This window comes from Macaca nemestrina, chromosome 12 (genome assembly GCF_043159975.1).
Source record: "Macaca nemestrina isolate mMacNem1 chromosome 12, mMacNem.hap1, whole genome shotgun sequence".
Taxonomy (NCBI): domain Eukaryota; kingdom Metazoa; phylum Chordata; class Mammalia; order Primates; family Cercopithecidae; genus Macaca; species Macaca nemestrina.
In genome coordinates, this window is record NC_092136.1 from 34,762,004 (window position 1) to 34,787,956 (window position 25,953).

The 25,953-nt window shown below is 38.1% G+C and overlaps 1 long non-coding RNA gene across 2 annotated transcripts in view; it reads left to right on the forward strand.

Moving 5' to 3' along the window:
- LOC139357484 (uncharacterized) overlaps positions 1 to 22,024 on the forward strand; it is an 81,465-nt gene extending 59,441 nt beyond the window's left edge. The window contains exon 5 of one of the 2 annotated variants that reach the window (XR_011610722.1): positions 21,741 to 22,024. This is a non-coding gene — a long non-coding RNA (uncharacterized lncRNA). Of the gene's footprint in view, positions 1 to 15,383; positions 15,658 to 21,740 lie in introns of those variants that run through there. The other variant, XR_011610721.1, reaches the window with a different exon arrangement.
- The last annotated feature ends 3,929 nt before the right edge of the window (positions 22,025 to 25,953 follow it).

Genomic DNA, 25,953 nt, shown 5'->3' on the forward strand with positions numbered 1-25,953 from the left:
GCCTTACAAAAATTTCATAATCTCTAAGTTTAGAGTATTGAGAATTAGAGAACCAAATTATCAAGATGGTTGCCTTCACTATCTACTAGCTCTTTATATATAAGTACTCTGATATGGTCAAAATTTGTACTTCTAAATCTATTTCGAGATACTTGTATGGTCCTACAACAAATTTCTTGTACAAAAGAAGCATCTGTGAAGCATTAAAAGGGCAATTGCCGAGGCCCCATCCCCAGAGACTTTGATTTCGGTCCTGAAATCCGTATTGTTAACAAGAGCTGGTAGTTAAGAAACAGTGTACTAGAGTGGAAGGGGACATGAAGATCATCTAGCCTAACCCACTTGTTTTACAAATGAAGAGGTTGAGACCAAGACAGAAGTCAAAGCCAAAATATTGTTACTTATTCATTCAAAAAATATTTAAGGGACACCCATACTCGATGCATGAGGCACTGAGAATGTAGTGGCAAATACGACAGAGTGAGCCTTGCCTGTATAGTCTCATGGGGATTCAGGGTTCATGGCAGAAGTACGATTATGCAAACCGAATTACGTCCTAAATCAGAGTTCCTGCTATTCTAATACGCAGCTTTTGCCTTAGTTTGGGTTATCATTACAGTCCTTGAGAAAGACATATCATCACTACAACGTTTGAAACTGCAGGCGAGGGGAATATCATAGAGGTAGATTTTACCATGGGATGACCCTCACGGTTTACTTTTAATTTTTATACAATAATTTTACAAGTAAAATATATAAATTGTATATTCTTTTAAAATAATACTTATCCTTCAGATTTTCCCCATGTTCTTGAAAAGTCTGTTACATTTGCAATAGTTATAATTCCTTACTGGCTTCCACCTCTGAAAAGTTTTGGGGTTACATTGAAATGTTGACAACTGGGAAGCACTTGCCCCTTAACCATCCCCAACTTCTAACACTCACATTAGGGTTAACTCACACTGTGAGCCCTAAGCACTGTCAAGCTCAATCGTTTCCTTATGTTGCTTATGATGGGTAAGGCAAGTTCATCTGTGGCCAAACTTATGTAACTTTTTCTTATAAATAATGCATTGTTTTGTTTTGCGTACAGTAGGGTAAATAATACGGACATTAATACACAAAGTTCCTTTGTGTTTTTCCTTGAAAGTTGGCTTGATGAATGTATTCTGTGTGGATTTTAAAGGTTTGGAAATGAAGCAGACATCAAGTTAATTATTTCAGCATATTAAGCCTCTGTATGATGTGAAAAGACAGAGTTCATAACTAAAAACTGAGAGTTTGGAGATTAATTTAAATTCCAGATCTAATATATAGTCTCACTATTGCTAACTCTAAAATCTGGATTCAATAAACTTCTGCTTTCCGGGTCTTTACCAAGATTCCTTTCTTAACTTGTATTCCTGTCTTAGAAGCATTCAGTCCCAATCAAATTCTGTTGGGTGAATGAATAGTGAATTATAGTAACATAGTTTTCAAGCAAAATCTAAACAGAATGTTAAAGAATTTTAGTAAATGATTAGTTTTAATATCTATCATTTATGTTGCAGATTTCATTGTAGGCTTATAGTGGGGATTTCTCAAGCATACTAATAACAGTATTAACATTTCATTTCGTATTAATAGATGATACAATATATTAAAATAAATTTTAAACTTCAAATTGCTTCACTCTTTCTGATTAAATTGTCACTCATATTTGGATAGAATTTGGATGGAATTTTGTGCAAAATTTTTTAAAGACCAAAGGCATGAAAAGTTATTCCATTGAATATCATAAAGTTTGCATATTTATTCAGACCTTCTTAACCTTGCAAGTCTGTTAAAAGTGGTATGGAAATTGTTCATGAACAGGCTTCCTCATTAGATTTTTGGCACCTTTATACTAGTCCCAGCCAGAATCCTGAAGAGCAAAGGCAAAATTGGAACACATTTATCTGAATATTTCAGAAACTCCAATGAGGTTACTTCTAAAAGCCAGGAAACGGTCATGGGGATTCTTTTATTCCTGCTGCTTCTTCTATAAAAATCTTTCATTATCCAAATTCATTATGGAAAAAAATTGCTACCTCCAAATATGCTTTATTTGTAGAATATCTGTGCACAAACTTTTTGGTTGAGTTTCGGGTCTAGAAAACAATCTTATTAAACACGGCGGCCATCCAAGTGCAATTTAAAGATCCCATGGCAATTTTCAAAAGGAGCAAGGATTAATCCCAAATCCTGGCCAATATCAATAAAACTGCTTCTAATTTCCACAGTCCCGTTTGAGCTACTGTCAAGAGCACAATGGGTTTCTCCATTAGCATACATAGTTTCTCACTACCAATGTTTAACTCATTACTTTGTAAAGCACTTTAAAGTACTTTAAAATACTCCAAGTATGAAAACTGCTCTTTAAAAACAGTCCTGTGCTGTTCTGCTCCATATCAGAATAACCTACCTAATCCACCTGAAATAACATTAATGATTCCTAAACTCGAAGCTTTACAAAGGCATTTTTCCTCACCAATTCTAAATAAAATACATGGCACCATGTAGATTACTTTCAACCCATATCTAATTAACACACTATGGTTTATACTTATTTTTTGAAAATGGCCATGAGTGATCTAAGTTCCCTCCTTGACTAAAAACATCTTGATAACAGGATCCACTTTTGAGTTATCTCTCTGAGAGTCAGTCATATTATATATTTTAAAGTAGCTACTTAATTAATATTTGGGATAAAAATGGTCATTTATTGATTTTTTCAAATATCCATCCCATCCATCTATCGTTCACATGTGGCAGTCATGAGCCAGGCACTAACAATAAAGAGATACATTTAAATTTTTTTCTTCAACTTTTATTTTTAAGTTCAGGGGTACATATGCCAGATGTGGAGGTTTGTTACATAAGTAAATGTGTGCCATGGTAGTTTGCTGCACAGGTAATCCCATTACCTAGATATTAAGCCCAGCATCCATTAGCTATTCTTCCTGATGCTCTCCCTCCCTCCACTGCCCCCCTAAAAAAACGGGTTCCACTGTGTGTTGCTCCCCTGCAATATGTCCATGTGTTCTCATCATTCAGTTCCCACTTATAAGGGAGAACATGTGGTGTTTGGTTTTCTGTTCCTAAGGATAGTGACTTCCAAGTCCATTCATGTCCTTACAAAGGACATGATCTTATTTTTTTACAGCTGCATAGTATTCCATGATACGTATGTACCACATTTTCTTTACCCAGTCTATTATCAGTGGGCATTTGGGTTGATTCTATGTCTTTGCTATTGTAAACAGTGCTGCAAAGAACACATGTGTGCATATGTCTTTATAATAAAATGATTTATAGTCCTTTGGATATATACCTAGTAATGGGATTGCTGGGTCAAATGGTATTTCTGCCTCTAGGTCTTTGATGAATTGCCACACTGTCTTCCACAATGGTTGAACTAATTTACACTCACACCAACAGTGTAAAAGTGTTCCTTTTTCACCACAACCTCGCCAGCATCTGTTGTTTTTTGAGTTTTTAATAATACCCATTCTGATTGGCATGAGATGGTTATCTTCTTGTGGTTTTGATTTGCATTTCTCTAATGATCAGTGATGGTGAGCTTTTTTTCATATGTTTGTTGGCTGCATGTATGTCTTCTTTTGAGAAGTGTCTGTTAATGTCCTTTACCCACTTTTTAATTAGGTTGTTTGTTTTTTCTTGTAATTCTTGTAAATTCCTTGTGGACTCTGGATATTAGACCTTTGTCAGATAGATAGACTACAAAATTTTTCTCCCATTCTGTAGGTTGTCTGTTCACTCTGATGGTTGTTTCTTTTGCTGTGTAGAAGCTCTTTAATTAGATCACATTTGCCAATTTTTGCTTTTGTTGCAATTGCTTTTGGCATCTTCATCATGAAATCTTTGGCTGTGCCTATGTCTTGAATGGTATTACCTAGATTTTCTTCTAGGGTTCTTATAGTCTTGGGTTTTACATCTAAGTGTTTAATTCACCTTGAGTTAATTTTTGTATCTGGTGTAAGGAATTGGTCCAGTTTTAATTTTCTGCATATGGCCAGCTAGTTCTCCCAGCACCATTTATTAAACAGGGAATATTTTTCCCATTGCTTGTTTTTTGTCAGGTTCGTTGAAGATCCAATGGTTGTAGATGTGTGGTCTTCTTTCTGAGTTCTGCATTCTGTTACATTGGTCTATGTATCTGTTTTTGTACCTATACCATGCTGTTTTGGTTACTGTAGACTTGCAGTATAGTTTGAAGTTGGGTAGCTTGATACCTCCAGCTGTGTTCTTTTTGCTTAGGCTTCTCATGGTTATTCAGGCTCTTTACTTATTCCATATGAATTTTAAAATAATTTTTTCTAATTCTGTGAAGAATGTCAGTGGCAGTTTAATAGGAATAGCATTGAATCTATGAATTACTTTGGGCATTATGGCAATTTTAACAATATTTATTCTTCCTATCCATGAGCATGGAATGGTTTTGCATTTGTTTGTGTCCTCTCTGATTTCTTTGAGCAGTGTTTTGTAGTTCTCCTTGAAGAGGACCTTCGCTTCCCTTGTTAGCTGTATTCCTAGGTATTTTATTCTTTTTGTAGCAGTTGTGAATGGGAGTTCATTTATGATTTGGCTCTCTGTCTGTCTGTTGTTGGTGTATAGGGATGCTAACAATTTTTGCACATTGATTTTGTATCTCGAGACTTTGTTGAACTTGCTTATCAGCTTAAGAAGCTTTGGAGTTGAGATGATGAGGGTTTCTAGTCATAGGGTTATGTCAGCTGCAAATAAAGATAATTTGACTTCCTCTCTTCCTATTTGAATACTCTTTCTTTCTCTTGCCTGATTGCTTTGGTGAATAGCAGTGGTGAGAGAGGGCATCCTTGTCTTGTGCAAGTTTTCGAAAGGAATACTTCCAGCTTTTGCCCATTAAGTATGATATTGCTATAGGGTTGTCATATATGGCTTTTATTATTTAGAGATATGTTTATTTAGAGTCTTTAACATGAAAAGATGTGGAATTTTACAAAAGGCCTTTTCTACATCTATTGAGATAATCATGTGGTTTTTGTCTTTAGTTCTGCTAATGTGATGGAATCACATTTCTTGATTTGCATATGTTGAACCAACCTTGCATCCCAGGGATAAAGCCTACTTGGTTGTGGTGGATAAGCTTTTTGATGTCCTCTTGGATTTGGTTTGCCAGTATTTTATTGAGAATTTTTGACATTGATGTTCAATAATATTGGTTTGAAGTTCTTTTTTTGTTGTTGTATTTCTGCCAGGTTTTAGTAACAGGATAATGCTGGCCTCATAGAATGAGTTAGAAAGGAGTCCCTCCTTTCTGATTTTCTGGAAGGGTTTTGGTAGAAATGGTACTAGCTCTTCTTTGTACCTCTGGTAGAATTCAGCTGTGAATCCATTTGGTCCTGGCCTTTTTTTGATTGGTAGGCTATTTATTACTGCCTCAATTTCAGAACTTGTTATTTGTCTATTCAGCAATTCAGTTTCTTTGTGGTTCGGTCTTGGGAGGGTGTATGTGTTCAGGAATCTCTGCAGTCTTTTTTTTTTTTTTTCAGATGGAGTTTTGCTCTTGTCACTCAGGCTGGAGTGCAATGTTGCAATGGCACAATCTCAGCTCACTGCAACCTCCACCTCCCTGGTTCAAGTGATTCTCCTGCCTCAGCCTCCCAAGTAGCTGGTATTACAGGCACCCACCACTACATCTAGCTAATTTTTGTATTTTTAGTAGAGATGGGGTTTCACCACTTTGGCCAGGCTGGTCTCAAACTCCTGACCTCAGGTAATCCACCTGCCTCTGCCTCCGAAAGTGCTGGGATTACAGGTGTGAGCCACCACACCTGGCCTATTTTATTAAGTTTTTTTCAAAAAAACAGCTCCTGGATTTGTTGATTTTTTGAAGGGTTTTTCATGTCTTTATCTCCTTCAGTTCAGCTCTAATCTTGGTTGTTTCTTGTCTTCTGCTAGTGTTGGGTTTTGTTTGCTCTTTGTTCTCTAGTTCTTTTAGTTGAGATGTTAGGCTGTTAACTAGAGATCTTTCTAGCTTTTTGATGTGGGCATTTAGTGTTGTAGGTTTCCCTCTTTACACTGCTTTAGCTGCATCCCAGAGATTCTGGTACATTGTCTGTTCTCGTTAGTTTCAAAGAACTTATTGATTTCTGCTTAATTTCATCATTTGCCCAAGAGTCATTCAGGAGCAGGTTGTTCAATTTCCATGTAGTTGTGTGGTTTTGAGTGAATTTCTTAATGTTGAGTTCTAATTTGATTGCATTGGTCTGAGATACTGTTTGTTATGATTTCAGTTCTTTTGCATTTGCTGAGGACTGTTTTACTTTCAATGTGATCTATTTTAGACTTAGTGTCATGTGGAAATGAGAAGAATGTATATTCTGTTGTTTTGGGGTGGAGAGTTCTGTAGATATCTGTCAGGTCCAATTGATCCAGAACTGCGTTCAGGTCCTGAATATCTTTGTTAACTTTATGTCAATTTTCTCACAGTGGGGTGTCCCACTATTATTGTGTGGGAGTCTAATGTCTAATGTCTCTTTGTAGGTCACTAAGAAAACATGTTTTATGAATCTGGGTGCTCCTGTATTGGGTACATATATATTTAGGATAGTTAGCTCTTCTTGTTGAATTGATCCTTTACCATTATGTAATATCCTTCTTTGTCTTTTTAAATCTTTATTGGTTTAAAGTTTGTCTTCTCAGAAATTAGGATTGCAACCCCTGCTTTTTTCTGTTTTCCATTTGCTTGATAAATTTTCCTCCATCCCTTTATTTTGAGCCTATGTGTGTCTTTGCATATGATGGATCTCTGAAGCAGGAGAATCACATGAACCTGGGAGGTGGAGGTGGCAGTGAACCGAAATCATGCCACTGCACTCAAGCCTGGGCAATAGAGCAAGACTCTATCTTTAAAAAAAAAATAAACTGTTGAAGATTGGCCACAGTCTCTTCTGGCTTGTAGGGTTTCCACTGAGATGTCTTCTGTTAGTTTGATGGGTTTCCCTTTAGGTGACCTGGCCTTTCTCTCTGGCTGCCCTTAACATTTTTTCTTTCATTTTGACCTTGGAGAATCTTATTATGATGTGTCTTGGGGTTGATCTTCTCATGGAGTATCTTACTGGGGTTCTCTGCATTTCCTCAATTTGAATGTTGGCCTATCTTGCTAGGTTGGGGAAGTTCTCCTAGATGATATTCTGAAGTATGTTTTACAACTTGGTTCCATCTCCCCATCTCTTTCAGGTATCCCAATCAGTAGTAAGTTTGGTCTTTTTACATAATCCCATATTTCTCACAGGTTTTGTTCATTCCTTTTCATTCTTGTTTCTCTATTCTTATCTGCCTGTCTTTTTTCAGAAAGATAGTCTTGAAGCTCTGAGATTCTTTCCTCTGCTTGGCCTGTTCTGCTATTGATACTTGTTAGCTTTGTGAAGTTCTTGTGCTGTGTTTTTCAGCACCATCAGGTTGGATATGTTCTGCTCTGAAGTGGCTATTCTGGCTATCAGCTCCTGTATTGTTTTATCGTGATTTTTGGTTGCTTTGCATTGGGTTACAACATGCTCTTTAGCTCAGCGAAGTTCGTCATTACCCACCTTCCAAAGCCTACTTTGGTCGGTTCAGCCATCTCAGCCTTAGCTCAGTTCTGTGCCCTTACTGGAGAGACGTTGCTGTCATTTGGAAGGGAAGAGGCACTCTGGCTTTTTGAGTTTTCAGGATTTCTGCATTGATTCTTTCTCATTTTTGTGGGCTTATCTACCTTTGATCTTTGAGGTTTGCTGTCCTTTGGGGTTTTTGTGGGGTCTTTTTTGTTTATGTTGTTGTTGTTTTCTGTTTGTTTTTCTTTTAACAGTTATGCTATTCTTCCATAGGGCTGCTGCAGTTTACTGGGGGTCCACTCCAGACCTTAGTTGCTTCAGTTTTTCCCTGTACCTGGATATATCGCCAGTGAAAGCTGCAAAACAGCAAAGATGGCAGCCTGCTCCTTCCTCTGGAAGCTCTATCCTGGAGGTGCACTGACCTGTTGCCAGAGGGAATGTGCCTGTAGGAGATGGCTGGAGACCCCTGCTGGGAGGTCCCGCCCACTCAGGAGGAATGGGATTAGGGACCCGCCCCAAGAAGCCCTCTAACTGCCCTTTGGTAGAGTAGGTGCCGGGAGTCCCTTCCTCGCCTGGACCATTTGTATTTTCCAAAGTTGGCAGTCTGGAATGGCTGAGTTTACCAAACTGCAGAGATGACAGCTGCCCCTCCCACTGTGAGCTTCATCCCAGGGAGAGATCAGAACTTTGTCTGTAGAACCCTTGCTGGAGTGGCTGAAGCCCCTGCAGGGAGAACTTGCCCAGTGAGGAGGAATAGATTGAGGTCCCACTTAAAGAAGCAGTCTCGCCATGATCTGGCAAGGCAGCTGTGCTATGCTGCAGGGAACCCTTCCTTGTTCAAACTTCTTGTATTCTTCTAAGCTGGCAGGCTGAAACCAATAAATTTAAATTTAAAGAGATAAAAATAAGTAAATAAAGATAAAGAAAAAGAAATTGATTGATTTATTCTGCCTTCAGAAGCTCTTACATGATGTAGGAAAATAAATAATACAATACAATCAAAGTCAAAATTCCTTAAGCAGAAGGTCTTATGAGAGAGAACACAAAGGGAAGGCAACTGGAGCTTTACAGATGACTTCCTAGACTAGAGATATCTGATGCAGGTCTTTAAGGTTAAGCCATTAATAGCAAGGCCAAGTAGGGGAAGAGCATCTCCTGCAGAGAAAAAAAGAATAAGCAAAGGCTGGCTGTTGAGAGAATTGCAAGTGCTTAGTATGACTATAGCGGTAGTCTCAATGGGAGCAGGACATCCATCCATGGGGGATGTTTTGAAAAATTAATGGGGAATTTTCTTGGTCCCAGTAATTAATTAAATATTGTCCCAAGTTCAAGTTTGGACAAGTTAGGGATGTCCCTTCAGGCATTTTTGTCAATGAAAAACCTCTTTGTAACTGTCTTGGCATAGAGCGTAACTCCATATTTACATATAAAACAAAATATTTTTGCACAGTTTTAATACACACTAAATTTTCCAGGGACACAATTACATAAATTAAGGAAAGATCGTGTTTTGCTATGTTTGGAACTTATCAAGAGTCATTCATCACTTCAGAAAATAACACCAAAGATGCAATATAGCTCTTGGTGTCTGAGTTGCCAATTCAGCCATCTGTATTAATCTGTATTTGTAGGTATTGCAGTCAAGGTGATACTATTTTTAAGCAAAAGTATCTGACAACTTTAAGTTCCCCAATGTAGTTGTGCCATAGCATTTAAGGTTGTTTTATTGTATGTTACTTTCCTTTTAGTTTTCCTTTAATGATAGATACCTAGGACACTTTTTTAAAAAATCAATGAGAAGATAGATTATTTTATTTATAAGTTTCATTTCAGGATAGTGAAAGTGTATTACAAAATGCTGGTTGTAACAAAGGGGATATTAGGTTGCAGAGGACAGAATGGGCTGGTATGTCAGTAGCATCTCTTCCCCAAAGACCTCAGTTGCGACATGTTAAACTCTAATTGCTATGTGATGTTTCCAGTTGTAAGGGCCTGATTATGGTTTAATGCTTGCTGAAAAAATAAATGAGCAAAATCAAGTTAGGAGACCACTTATTTTTCCCTGCATGAAACATTTTAATGTGACTTTACACTTATATTTCCCTGGCTATTTCGGCAACATAAAAGGCCCGGTCCATATCAAGACCCAAGTGAATAAATTCAAGAGCTGTTTTTATCTTAACTTTTATAACTATTCATTTGGCACCATTCAGAGATGGTAACTATAATACCAATGATATTAATGAACTAGCATTTAGTAAGCACCTACTACATGCTAAAGACTGGGCAAAATATTTTCCATAGCAAATCTCCTAGCCTTGCAATTAACATGTAAAGGTAAACACTTTTATCATTACTTTATATATGAACAAATGGAATCAAGTGACATTCCTGGGGCCACATCAGCTTTAAGTGTCTAAGTAGAGGAAGGATCCAGGGCCAAATGTACTTGGATGCAGAGTTCATCTTCTTTCTATGACACCAAACTTTGCATATGTAAAAATAGTGTTCTCTTGTGGGTTTCTGTGATTTCACACATTCTGGGCAGGTAAGATTTTAAATGGACAAACTGCAGCACATGGGTGTGAAATCTGTTCCCACTTGAAACTGTGGTAGAAAAATAGCTAGGAAAGAAACAACTTAATATTCATTAGCTACTATATGGCATCATGGCAAAATGGCAAGATCTTAGGTCTCTCCATAAATTATAATGAAAGCATACAAGATATGAACATACTGGTGTTTGATTTATCCATGATAACTAATATTGCTTCAAATTTGGAATTACTTAAATGTTTTGGGTTTAACTCTGACATCGCCCAACATTGGTTGAAACATGGGGTGTGATTATGACGTATTAAAGGAAAAATTAGTACCTGACCATATTGTCCTTGGGAAGAAATTACTTTTCTTTCTAGTCTCTCTTTTTAAAAAACAAAGGAAGAAGACACGATATTGAAATGTTCACTTCAAGATATTGAAGTTAGGGATTTCCTTATGGCAAAGACAAGTGACTTATCCCATAATAATGGGATATGAATGGTAATGAATACCTCTTATCAAAAACACTTAGAATAAAGATTTCAAGTAAGTTATGAAAAAAAGCATTAGAGCTGAACAAGATGTGCTTTAAATTTGCTTTACTATGCAGAATTTAAGCACCTGTTGAGATTTTACACTGATTTCATATTATTTCCCTTCTCCCCACCCCATATTATTTCCCTTCTCCCCACCCCACCCTCATAATCATCACCACAACCCACATGTGGAGATTATTGAGTAGAAAAATGGTCGACTTCAGAACCGGAGAAACTTAGATTGACATTCTGGGTCTGGATAGGAGACCTGGAGCAAGCTGCTTTTCTTCCATTAGCTGCATTTTTTCTGGAAAGTGGGAATAATTCCATGTGTAAGCAGAACTAAGCCTGGCACAAGGCATGTGCTCAGTAAATGACAGCTATCACTGAACGTGGTAAATACCAAGGAGAACAAGGGGCATAAGCCATGGTCCCTGGTCTTAAGCAACTTAAAATTTATTTGGAATATAAGGACTCATACATAAAAGATAAATGCTAATAGATCACGGACTACACTAGTTGTATAATGAGTCAGACAGACAATAAATATTGAAGGCGTTCCCACAGGCAGGATCAGTCAAGCAGGGCTCCATGGAGAAGCAGGGTCTGGCAGTGGGACTCAGGCATGGTCAGGAAAAGCAGAAAAGTGTTCCTAGCACAGGGCTGGCACCCAGGGGCCAAACAGGCACAGTAGGCCAGCACCAACAATACTTTTAGGCATCCACAAAAATCTTTTGTTATTTCTCTCACAGAAGAAAAACAATGAGTCTAATAATAATGAATATATAATAATCAACCCAGCCTGGATTCGATTTGCCTTTATACTAACACAGTTGTAAAGTATAATTTTTGTATTTTTTTCATGGCAGAAGGGGCCCATGAAGGCACATGTTTCTGGGGTCCACCTAAGTCGTAAGGCAGCCCTGCCAGAGAGGAATCAGGGAAGCTTTTTCCAGAAATTTATGCCACTCCCTCTGTTGGCTTATTCTTCAAAGTTTGTGAATCAAACCAAGATGCAACAGTATGCCATATGATCAAATCATATGTTATTTTAAAGAAAGGTTTTCATGGCATGTGAAATTATCTTTCTTTCAGTTCATCCAAACTTGCCTGCCATTCTACCTCATAAAAATCTTCCAAGCTGAGTCTGACTCCCAAGGCCTTCAGAGGCAAGCTCTTCAATCCAAAGGGATTCAGAAGGATGTGGTCCCTCTTAGTGCCTGTGTGTTCTTGGGCTGCCACCAGATGCTCAGTGAGACAGATGTCACCAATTCCCTTCCTACAGAAGAAGCAGACAAACAGTCAGAGCTGCTAACTGGAGTCCCTGAATTCCTAGCATTTTATTTACTCCCACTGGAGAACAAGCAGTCATGCCATCCCTCATTGGAGAAGCAGGGAAGAAATACTAAATCTGAGGATATTTTTGTTTTGCATAAAAGACTGAGAATTACGGATCATATTTCTTTCTTGGTTTCAGAAGGGAATATTATGTTTCTATGCCTGCTCTCCCCAAATCTATTACTGATATCAGTAAATTAATAAGTGGATTAGATGAATTAAATCTTTTTTTCTGAACTCTTCCTAGGTAAGAATCATAAAATATCAGAGCCAGAGGAGATCATAGATACTATCTTATTCTTTCCCTCCACCTTTTTTCTCTTATGTGGTGATTGACCTCTTTTAGGATATTTTGGGTTTTTTCTTCTTTTGCCTACCTTGTAAGTATGTTGTTCATCAGGTTTCTGTATTCTTCCTCTTTCTCTTTTTATCCTATCAGCTTTTGAGGAGTAACTTCCAAATTGTTCCTGCTTGTGCATCTATGAGTTCTGCTCCTCTAAATAATCCTGACCCATCCACCCACAAACAAGAATGGCAAAGCTCTACAGTGGGCGCCGACCATGTCTTCAAGCCAGCGTCACTCAGACCTCCTCTGCCTGATGTTATAAACTCTTCTTCCTTTATCTCGTTGGCCCTCCAATTTTTAGTTAACTTCACACTGCGTCTTTCAATACTCATTTCAGACCCTTCTTGAATTTTTTTTTCACTTTTAGCCCATATCCAATGACCTATCATCTTCTCAACTTTTATAAACTACTTAAGACTTAACTCTTCCATGAGGCCTTGCTATTGTCTAATCTTAGTTTCCATTCTGGTCCAATGACTCATGTTCCACTGCTCCTGCTAAGGGCTGTTTCTATGTCCTGGCCTAGTTCCATGGACTCACACATGACCATTTTCATCATCCTCTCTGTAAAGAGAAGAAAATCAGAAAAATGGCTCCATGTATCATATCTATACTACGATGTATTAGTCTGTTCTCACACTGCTAATAAAGACATACTCGAGACTGGGTAATTATAAAAGAAAGAGGTTTAATTGACTCACAGTTCTACATGGCTGGGAAGGCCTCACAATCATGGCGGAAGGCAAGGAGGAGCAAGTCACATCTTAAATGCCAGCAAGCAAGAGGGCTTATGCAGGGGAACTCCCATTTATGAAACCATCAGCTCTTGTGAGACTTATTCACTATCATGAGAACAGCATGGGAAAGACCCACCCCCATGATTCAATTACCTCCCACTGGGTTCCTCCTATGACATGTGGGGATTATGGGAGCTAGAATTCAAGATGAGATTTGGGTGGGGACACAGCCAAACCATATCATATGACTTCTAAATCATTAGGTCAAACTTATCTTGACATTCTCTCATTCAGCTCTTGATGGACAATTTCCTGCTAGTGGTCCCATGATTACTTCAGTTGTAAGATGTGCATAATGGAACTGACCTTCCTCCATGTCCACTCTTTTTTTGGTTATTTGGCCTCACCATCCTCCAGGACAACCAAATTTGACACTTTCCTCCTACTTGTCAGTCTTAACTCAGCAAATTCTTCTTCATATACAATATTCCCCCTTATCCTTAAGAGATATATTCCAAGGCCCCCAGTGGATGCCTGAAACTTTGGATGTATATACTGTGTTTTCTCCTATACATATATACCTATGATAAAGTTTAATTTATAAATAAGGCATAGTAAGAGATTAACAACACAATAATGAAATAGAACAATTCTAACAACTTATTGTGAAAAAACATTATGTGAATGTGGTTTGTCTCTCAAAATATCTTACTGTACTGTACCACCCTTCTTCTTGTGATGATGTGAGCTGATACAACGCAGACGTGATGAGATGATGTGAGGTGAAAGAGGTAGGCATTGTGATGTTGCATGAGGCTCCAGTTGGCCTTCTGTGTTACTGAATCTGTGTAACCATCTTTTAATTGCAGCAGATGGCTTGGTGTCACTCATTTCAGGAGATTCCTTGCTTAAGTCTTCACACAGGCCCAATGCTTGCTAGCATAACACGTTGCCGTCAATCAGAACACATTTCTGTTCATATCTTCCACCCACAAATTTAATGCCTTTTCTATATTAACTAAATACTTCTCAAACACCATAACTGTAACTTTTGCAGTTTGAGATGTGATAACAAAGCTGGAATAAATTTCTTTTTCTTTCTTCACAATTTTTTTATGGATAAGAGATTCATTCTTGCTGTAGATCTTAGCAACCTCAGCACACAATTTTTTTTTCTTTCCTTAAGTCGAGAACTTTCACTTTTTCACTTATGGGAAACACTTAATGGCTTCCCTTTGGCAAAGCTGAATTGCCAGGGTCATTACTCTTGTGCTTTGGGGCCACTATGGAGTAAATAAAGGTGACTTGAAAACAAACACTGCAATACTGCAATAGTCCATCTGATAACCAAGTCGGCTACTAAGTGACTAATGGATAAGGCCGCATCTACAGCATGGATTCACTGAACAAAGCGATGATTTATGCTCTAGGCAAGGTGGAGCAGGACAGATTTCATCACGCTACTCTGAACAGCACACAATTGAAAACTTAACGAATTGGTTGTTTCTGGAATTTTCCATTCAATATTTTTGGATTGATGGTTGAAGGTATGTAACCGAAACCTTGGAAAGCAAAACTGCAGACAAGGAGGGGACTACTAAAAAGCCTCCTTTTGGATCCACTTTCCCACCCTACCTCTCACTTAGATGATATAAAATTGTTTTGCACATGGATTCTCCTGTTCCCAAAGTTTCTATCTCTCACTAAATTGTACATTATACTATTAGGGTAGCAGTTCCCCAGGGAGGCAAGAAGAGGAAGGGAGTCAAGGCAGAAGGAACAGTGTGAATTGAAGACACAAACATAAACAACTTTGTGTGCATAGGGAACCCCAAGCAATTCCCCACTTTGGCTATATATAACATGGTGGGGCGAAACTGTTGTTACTGGAAAGGTAAAGGGATTGTAGACCCAGGTAGGACAGGACTTTTGTGTTCTCTTAAGATTAGACTTCATGTTTTAGTGAATGAAGAACTATACTATGTTTGCAAATCTGGAGAATAGTCTGATTAGGACTTGGTGACTGTTGGATCAAGGACGTGAAAGAAGCTGAGAGAGAAGATAGTAAATCCAATGAACATGGGAATTGGCTTTTAACCACAGTGGCAGTCATTGTCCTATCCCTACCCAATAGCCAAGCATCTAACCCCTTCTCACTCATAAAATCCTCACAGAGAAAAAGTGCTCAATAAAGACAGGCACTCCCCAAGACCCAAGGGTTAACCCTAATTGGTCTAAGCAAAATTATAATCTCATTCTCTTTTGCTAGTGACTGGCTTAAGGATGGACATATAACCCAGTTTTGACTAGTCTCTTGGAGGCTTCTGGGAAAGATTTCCTCCCTGATAAAAAATATCATGTGGTGCCTACAGTTTCAGCAGCTATCCTTTGAACAGAAAGAGTCAAGCTTGGGAGACAAGAGCCAACATGCTGAGGGAAGCAAAGTGGAAGACAGGGAATAGTCCAGGTCCTTGGCAGTATCATGGAACCATTAAGTCAACCCTGGTACCACCAGCCTTTGGAATCTCAGTCTTGTAAGATAAATAAATATTCTAATTGTAAACTTTCTTCTGACTGAGTTTCCAATTTTTTGCAGCTGTACCCACCCTAACTGACACGTAATGAGATGATTAACTGAACAGATGCTGGAGCTGAACTTCTTAGGCTCAAGTCTTAGTTGTAGCACTTTTACTAACTGTGTGAGTTTGGGCAAGTGATTTAATCTTTCTGGGCATCAGTTTCCTCATCTGTAAATTTGAAATGATAATAACAGCTCGTAACTCACAGGATTTTTGAAATCAAAAAATATATATATCAAGCACTTAGAATATTCTGGTACATAGTAAGAGCTCAATGAGAGTCATACAACATCTCAATAAATATGTCCTCAATGAATTACATTCTAGATAAAGAAACAGAGTCCCAGACACATTAAGTAACTCATGCATAGTCACCTGGCTAAATTGGGACTGAGATTAGACTAAGACCTAGAGCTAGCAACTGACAAAGTAGGGGTTTTCCTGGAATTCTCCGGGGAGAAAAACATCACAGGCAGTAACACTTCCCTCAGTAGGGTCAGAGGATGTCTGCAGATGACCAGTGTTGAGAACTCATCTCAGAGTAAAATTTAAATTTTTGGAAAAGCTTTTACATTTTAAAATTTATACTTTTTAACATTATGAATCTATCAGTCAATCTTATGCAGAAGTTTTAAGTACACTTTTTTCCTCGTAAAATTTTTCTTTCTTCAATATAATCAATGAAGACTGAAATTAGAAAACTTTTGACATTGAGAATGGTTGCTCGCAGGCCGTATCTTACCAGTGGCTTTTACATTTTTAGTCTTTTAATGGTAGGCTTGGAATTTATTATTTGACATGGGATAATCCACGCTTCTGCACTCTGGAAGATTTCATATAGGAAAACTTTGAAATTGTCCTTCCACCCACCGAAAGAGCATCTGTTATCAATTAAATGTGGAAAGGTAAACTCTTTTGTATTAAAACTAATTCTAGTGTTCAAGTCTGTGTAAAAACTACTACCAAACACATAATGGCTACTGAATGAACTATGTACATAAATTCAACATCTTATAAAAATATATAAAATACAATACATAATAAAATTCACATTTATTTAGCAATCTGGTATATGATATAATAATATGGTATGGTAAAATACTCATCTAATTTGAAGTTAAAGACCTGAGTTCAAGCCCCCACTTCAAATGACTCTGATCAAAACATTTAACTTCTTTGAGATTCAGTTTTCTTAATTGCACAACTGGAAACATGATAATAATAATAACTCATAAATTGGTAAGAGAGTACTCTGTATAGAATAAACTGCAAACCCTTATGCAGACATTTCACCTATATGTCACATTGCATAAATAAATTATGACTGTATTAAAGAGCTATAAACTTTTTGAATGTGGCAAAAATGCTGGGATAAATAGCTCTATATTTCTTTTGACTCTTTATTTTATTATTTCTGCCCTTTACAGGAATTCAGTAAGAAAAACAATTATCATTGTTTACTTGACTTAGTAAATTAGCATGTGTCTCATCTCCACTGCCTACTTAACACTACACCTGGCACATAAGGGGTGTTCAACAAATGTAAATGTTTGCTAAAGGTTGACAACTGTTATAAACTTCCAGTGGAATACCTAGGAAATTTTACTAATGGGAATAAAGATTAGAAAGCTATGGAAAATAAATTAATGAAAAGAGGTAGAAAATCTGAGCAAAAAGATTAAAAAGTCAAGGCATTCATATGAATTGGCGGGAAGAGGGATTTCCTAGAGGAGACCCTGGAGAAACCTACTCATCCTCAGCCAGGAGTTGTCTGGTTCTGGTTTGCACAGGCATCTCTGGGCAGCTGTTCAAAAGATACTTACTCACTGACTTGCTTCTTTCTCTCTGTCCTGTTGGGTTGTCATCTCTCTAGTTCCTCCTGACTTCTATCTTCTTTTCATTACCTTGCTCTTACCTGCCCTTCCTCTCCCTTTCTTTCATTGTTTATGAGTATATGCACATTTGCACCTCTGCGTGTTGTATAGAAACACGCATACATGCATACAATCCATATTGAAAATGAAAATCATTTTAAAGTATTTTAAAGAATAACTGACTGATATAATAAAATAATATGGTGTATCTATTAACTGGAGGATCTTTGTTTTGGTTTGACTTTTTTTTTTTTTTTTTAAATTTCTGGACACTTCTCTTATCCAAGCAGCAGCTAGGGCATTTCAAACTTTCTGAATTAGGTGAGGAAAATACAGCTAAAGAGAATCTTGCAGGGGTCTTGGCATAGTTACTATATCTGAAAGAGTATGTAACTGATCAGCGACATTGTTTTTCCCAAGTCCAGAGTTGACAAAAATGGGTCTCACTGAGCTAAAATCAAGGTATGGGCAAAGTTACATTCCTTTCTGGAGGTTCTAGGGGATAATTGGTTTTATTGCCTTTTCCAGCTTCTAGGGGTTTCCATATTTCTTTGCCCATGTCCTCCTCTTTCCACCTTCAAAGTCAATCATAACCAGCCAAGTCTTTCTCACACTGAATCACTGTACCATTGACTTTTCTGCTTCCCTCTTCCACATTTAAATGCCCTTGCGATTACATGGGGCCCACTGGATAATCCAGGATGATCTTCCTGTTTTAACGTCAACTGATTAAATACCTTAATTCTATGTGCAACTTTAATTTCCTTCTGCCATGAAACATAGCATACTCACAGATTCTAGGGATCAGGACATAGGCATCTTCAGGAGGTCATTATTCTAACTACCACAGCTGTATATGATGCCTGGCACAACTTCACAGAATGCCCAAGGCATCACAAGGAATAAGAAAATGTTTTTCCTCATGAAGTTGAGAATAGCAGAGCCAGGGCATGAGATACTGAAGGACCCAGAGAGTTTATACTATCAAACTCAGGAAAATATAGCAGGAGATTTATACAGTGTACCAATGGGTAGGAATGAAAAACCAGGCACCAGGGAGGCCTATGCACATATCAGCAGCTGCCAGCATGGAAATGTGGCATCCAAGCACAAGACATCCTCTTTTCTCGTGACCCCAGTGACTTTGTGATATTTAATGCCTGGCTCCCTTTCCTTTCCCCCGATGAACTTAGATATAACATCAAGGAGAAAAGGAAACAGGAAACACCAAATCAACTGAGTTTCCTTGGAACTGACTAACACTAATTTTCCAATATCAGTAGTTGGGGGCTATACATAAAAATTAGGTATATTTACAGAAAAAATATCTGATATGTATATTTAATGCACATTAAGCTCTCACACTTTTTAAAAACAAACTAACAAGAGCAGTTTTTTTCTCTAAACCTATTGGGAGTGTGTGATCTCTCCTGTGCTTATATTTCTCGCATTCATACTTCAGACACAGAAGGGCAGGGTGATAGACCCCAGACCAGAGCCATGTCCCATGAAGTCATCATTTCCTTATCCCTTTCATTTCCACATGGAGGAGTTTCCCAAGCATATCTTTTTACCTTAAGCATATATTTCTATTTCTAATCCACTTAGGTTATCTTTGAATGTAAAGCAGAGACTCCCATCAGAAAACTCTTCAAAATCCCTGCCATTCCAGAAGCTCATGTGAAAGAACATCTATATAGGGCGCTACGTTGTCATTGACGTGAAATTTTACTCTAACAAATGTCAAGGGAGAAGATAATGATGGATACCAAAGATTTCTGTTAGGTGCTTTATACATTATTTCTAATTCCCACAATTCTTCAAAATAAATATTATTATCCCCAATTACATATGAGAAAATTGAGATCCTAATTTCCCAAGGTGCACTTTCCCAAAGTACATCAGCCTAGGTCCCCCTAAAGCAAAGCCTGACACGCAAGGTTTGTGTGCGAGTAGTTTATTTGGGATGTGATCCAGGGAGCAGGACAAAGGGAAAGGAACCAGGAAGAAGGAAAAGCCAGTACATGGATGCATTATAAAGTTGCCCACTTCGGAAGGTGACCGAACTTCATCCCTTCTTAGGAGGCTTGTGAAATGTGGCACATAACTGTGCACCTGGATTAGAAAAGGGAGAAGTATTGATCTTTAGTCTTCTACCTCTGACAGGTCAAGATGGCCCCACAGCTGCTTATTCCCTTGCACATTCAGATTTGCATGTACAAATGTCAAAAGTGTTCCCATGGGCACCCCATGTCTAAGCCCTGGGGCAGGAAGCTAGAAATATGAGTGGAGTGAGGCAGGCACTTACCTCTTTGATCTGTGCAAAGCTGGTTGAAGCCTGTGCAGAAATGGCCAGGACAGCAGTGGCTGTAGCAAAAGGTAGGGCTAGGAAGACATACAGTGATACACAGAGGTAGCTAATACCCGAGGTCATATGACTATTCAATACTTCAAATCAAGCCTGCCTAACTGCAGGGCCTGGATGCCTTCCATAATTCACATGGGTTTCCAAGAAGATATCTGGCTTTGTGGAACTTAAGGATGAGTTTATTATCCTCAGCAATTAGATGAGGATCTGGTATTGATTTTACACTCTATCAGAATTGGAGCATTATACAAGCTCTCTTTGTGTATCTGAAGGTGTGAATTCTTCCCTCATTAACCTCCAAAGTGGGTTTCAAAATAAATATGCTAAATATAGGACTGTAGAACAGCGCTATCAAGCAGAAAAATAATGTGAGCTCCATGGGCAATTTTCACTTCTTTAGTATTCACATTAAAAACGGAAAAAGAAGTAAGTGAAATTAATTTTAATAATCTATTTTATTTGACTCACTGTTTCTAAAGTCTTATCTATCATTTCAACATGTAATAAATACAAATGATTGAGATATTTTATGTTTTTTTGTCATAAGTATTCAAAATATGGTGTGTATTTTGCACTTGTGAGCACATCTCAGTTCAGATTAGCTATATTTCAATAGCTATGTGAGGCTAATGTTACCATCTTGCAGAGTGCAGACCTAGGATATCTTCCTCTTATGAACTGAAGGAGTTAATCTGTGAAAGGCAACACTACTGCACTTTTTCTTGAGATGAGGTGGAGTAGGGAGGATTTTTATACACTCTCCTGACATTATGACTTCAGCCTATATTATTTCTTTCTGAAATAAACAAAATGTCAAATTGACAAGGTTCATGGTCAGAAGTGATTAGAACAGTGATTGGAAGACAAAACCAAGCCATACATGAATCTAATATTTCAAGGTTTATTTCCCCTGTCCACTTGTCTTCAAACTGCAGGACAAGGATTTTTAACTTAGAAAAAAGAAGAAAGAAAGTTTTACACATTTGTGCTTAAACCACAGGGTGAGCAATTTAAGATAGTGATTCTAAAACTGAGTTACAAACGAGGTATCCTATGCAACCTGAATTATCATATGTAAATCTGTTTGCCTTTCCTCTTCTAAAAAGCCATATTTTTATTTTCATGGATTTTTATTTCATATAAAGCACATATGTAGTTTACATAAAGTCCAATAAAACATTTGGCAGGTATAGGTATTATAACACAGTGGTTAAGAGCATAGCATTTAGAAATGGTTCTAGGTTCAAGTCCCCAGCTTCACTACCTACTGTGAGTAACTTTGAGCCAGTTACTTAACTTCTTTAAGCCTCAGTTTTATCTTCTCCAAAATGGGAATAACAATTCTTACCTTGCAGGGTTATGGTAAGAATTAAATAAGATGGGATATGTGGGAAACTTGGCACAGTGTCTGCCACATGTTTAGTAGTCAACATACGGCAGCTTTATACTATTAGTGAAAAAAACTAACAATAAGACAGACTTCAAAGTATATACCTTGCCTCCAACATTTCTCATAGTCTTTTGGTTAAGAAACCCATGAATGGAACCACAAATTACTGTGAGTGCCACTACACTTTATGGTGTTAAGAAATTTAGCAATAAAAGGGGATTTTTTCCCCTCAATGCTGTGAAAATTATCATAAAAATCCACAGGCTCAAAGCAACCTCTATGGGAAAGTGGTGTGTGTGTGTGTGTGTATGTGTGTTTTCTGTTCTTTTGTTTCTTAATCCCCATACTGTGGTCTGATTCCCATAACAACTGAAATTAGCACTTTAATTTCCATATTATCTCCTTTATATTACAGATGAATAACGTGCAGGAATAAAGAGGAAGATCTTAGGGGGAATTACCAAAGATGAAAAAAAGTATTATGCTTCATTCTGAACAGTCTTTTATATCCCACACTGACTTATCACTGGCATAGGAAAATAAGTCTCCATCCATTCAGTGTAGAGAAAAATTGGAGAAGTTATCCCTTTGAGAGACACGAGCCTCCTGAGATAAATCACCTGCATTACTTGTTCCATGTCCTCTGTTAACTACCCACTTAAAGCTAAGTGCTTTAGGTACACTTGTTTCTGAATAAAAAAATCTATAGAGTGCACAGTTTTAATAATAATGATGATGATGATGGTAATAGCTAAAATTTATCAAATGCCGCCTGTGGGCCAGGTGCTAAACATTTCACATGCATTAACTCATTTATTCAACTCTATGAAGTTTCTCACAGATACAGAAACTGAAGAACAGTTTAATAACTTGCCCAATTTTAGTAAGTGGTAGAGCCAGGATTCCAGCAGAGACATTTGACACCAGTGTCCACATGCAGTAACACTGCACAAATCACAAAGGAGACCCAGCGCATGTATAATCTACCAGGAAGTTCTGCTGGCTCTACTTTCAAAACATGTTTCCAGCCCATTCATTGTTCTCCATCTCACCACCACCACCCTAGTCTAGGCCTCCATCGTTCCTTCTCTGGAGAATGACAATGGTTCCAACTAGTCTCTCTGCTTCCATTCTTATCCCCCAACAATCCATGTTCCATGCAGCAACCAAGTGAACATTTTAGAATATAAATCAGACTGTACTCCGATTTTGCTCCAATGCTTAAATCCTTCCACTGGCTTCTCCATTCCTCTAAGAATAAATCCAAAGTCTTCACCATGGTCTTTCAAACTGGGAACCCTTGGCCACCTCAGCTCATCTCTTCCTATTTTCCTCACTCATCACATTATTCTTTATTTTCTTGGGTGAATCTGCTGTTCCCTGTTTGGCACACTTATCCCTTACATCTTCACGTAGCTGCATACTTCTTGTCATGCAGGCCAAAAACTTGAATGTCACCTACTGAGAGAGGACTTTCCTCACCACGCAAGCTAAAGTCAACCGCTCCCTTCCTACTTCCCCATTTGCTCTCATGACTCCCTGTTTCAGTCTCTTCATAACACTTATCTCTATACCAAATTATTCATTCATTTATTTATTAGCTTCTTTGTTTTCTGCTTCCCCTCCATCACCAGCAGAATGCAAAGTTCCACAAAGCAGAGATCTTGCCTGTCATATGCCCCACTGTATCTGCCAGACCTAGAACATGGCCTGGCACATAATAGGCATTTATTCTAAATATATGAATAAATTACTTAATGAATGACATGGCCAAAAAACAGTTTCCTTTAAGCACTTGGTTCTCTGGAATCTTCTCATGAATATTCACAAGGTAGTGAGAAATGGGCTATAATGGGAATATAGACCCAGAAGTTATAAATGATTAACTCCAAAAAGAAACAGGGAACCAGGCAAAATGTGGTATGTATTGTTGACACTTTTTCCATGGCTCCTGTTGTGTCCCTGTCCACTTTATGATTTTTGTTCATTTCCTATTTGCTTCCTTTGAAGAAGAATTTTGAGAGCTTATATATGGGTATTCTGCTGGGTTCTTAACTACATAAATAAATAAGGAATTCTAGGGAGGACTCCATGTTCACACAAATAGTAATAAAGCAAATGCCCTCTTTGTGGTCTGTGAAAAGGGTTTCTGAACAATGAGACATTAAGTAATCATTAAGAACAATCTACAGATTTTTAATAGCAAGGGAAAACAATTATATAGGTTTTTGAGAAAAATATGGCCTATCTCAAATATTTTAAATATGCAATAAGATTACTAATAATAATTTAGTACTAATAGTAATAATGGCTTGTATTAGTAATTTAGTAAATTAACCGAATTACTAACAGTAATTTTTAAAGAAGAAAATCGCTAATAGTATTTGCTTCCTGTTAGGGGAATTAAGCATTTTTTCCCCTCCTCCTCCTCCCCCTCCTCCTTCTTCTTCTTCTAAATCTGTCAGCTTAGGTTCAGTTATGATTCAAAAAGAAATCATCCCAAATCTTATTTCTGTCTCATCTTCATGTCCACTGTGGGGTTGGATATAACAGCTCTACATTCTCTTCTCTCTTATTCATGCCTGAAGGATACGCCTCGATTTGGGATACTGCAATCTTGTAACAGAGGTTTAATAAAATAAAGGCTTTTTCTCGAAAGTGGCACATGTCCCTTCTCTCACATTTCATTGATCAAAACAAGCCACACTGCCAAATCCTATGTTCTTGGAGAGGAACCATATTCCCCCTATAACGAGAGACCCAAAATATTTAGAAAAATAACCTACCAAAGACCCTTCTGTACTTCACAAATTTTCTATGAGTATATGTAATATTTATTAACAGAAAAATATCTGAGCTGTTGATTTTTAAGGAATTTTACTTATCTTTAAGTAGAAATGCATTTAGCTGCAAATAATAGAAAGCTTGACTTTCAACCGTTTAAAAACACAAAGCCTGATCTTCTCACATATTTATAACATGAGGGTAAGTGGCTTCAAGTCTTGGTTAACAACTCAGTCATCTTAGAGCCAACCTCTCATCAATTGTTCTGACTTCTCCCTCGTGTTTACAGCCCATTGTCACAGACAGCCACTGCTGCTATGGAGTTACCATCTCCAATGAAGGAAAGAGGAAAGGGAGGTGTGAGAAGCACTGCAACCACTTCAGTTCCTTTAACAGGAAAGCAAAGGTTTCTGGGTAGATTGTCCCAGCAGCTCTGCCCTTATATCCTATTGGCCAGAAATGAGTCACATGAGCCCTCTTAGGTACAATGGGGTTTGGGAACACAAAAAACAGATTGTTGCCGTTACTTTTAATGGCATAAACTGCATTACTTTTGCACCAACCTAATAATTGCTATAAAGCAAGCATGACCCTTCCTGGGGCTTGGCATATTAGGCCTCAAAGTCAGGCTATGTCAGAAAAGAGGAGTTGGGGACTGAGTATTTGCTCTGTGCCTAACGCAGAAGTCAAGATAGTGCAGTTCATTCTGATAAGTGAACCTGGTGGACATTTTAGCTGAACTTAAAAAGACAGTGGGGTTGTGCCCAAAGAGAAGAGTACTATTTCTTACAAGAAGTGCAGCACGAGGCACAGCAGAAAGGTAGTTTGGTGATATGGTCTGACTGTGTCTCCACCCAAATCTCATCTTGTAGTTCCCATAATCTCCACGTGTCTCTGTGAGAGACCCAGTGGGAGGTAATTGAATCATAGGGGCGGTTACCCTCATGCTGCTGTTCTTATAATAGTGAGTGAGTTCTCACAAGATCTGATGGTTTTATAAGGGGATTTTCCCTCTTTGCTCTGCACTTCTTGCTGCAGCCACGCGAAGAAGGGCATGTTTGCTGCCTCTTCCGCTATGATTCCTGAAGTTTCCTGAGGCCTCCCCAGCCCTGTGGAACGTGAGTCCATTAAACCTCTTTCCTTTAGAAGCTACCCAGTGTTGGGTGTGTGTTTATTAGCAGCATGAGAACGGACTAATACATTTGGGAAATGCTAACTAGTTAATCTGATATAACTACTGTATACGGTGAGGCATTGTAAAGGAGTTGAAGCTGGGGAGACAAGATAGGGTCAGATGATTAATACTAATAGTTTGCATTGATTGACTATTTATTATGGGTCAGATACTTTTATTCTCATCATTTCATTTAATTTTCACAACAACTCTATGATGTAAGTGCTACTATTTTCTCTTCAGTTTACATATGGAGAAGCTAAGTAACTACCTGAAGGCTGCATAACTAATAAGTGGTAGAGCAAGAGTTGAGCCTGGTGTACACTCTAGTGCTCTGGAATTAGACTGCCTGGAGTCCACACTCCCTCTCCCCCTCATTTACAGCCCAATCCCTACACCCAGGGAAATGTGTGGTAGCCACTGAACAGAAATTTAAAATCACTGTGGTAGAGAGCCCCTGCATGTGTGGAGATGGGCATGAAGTAGGAAGGACCTGAAAATGGGAAGATTTATGGTGGCTGAATCATCGAAGAAGATCCCTCTCTTTGTCTGCACTTCAAATAATCAGAGCAAAAGGGAGGCCCTCTTAGCAAGTTCAAAATGTTCATCCCTTCCCCAGCAATTTACTTTATCTGACATGAACAAAAAAGCACACGAGCCAATGGCTGAA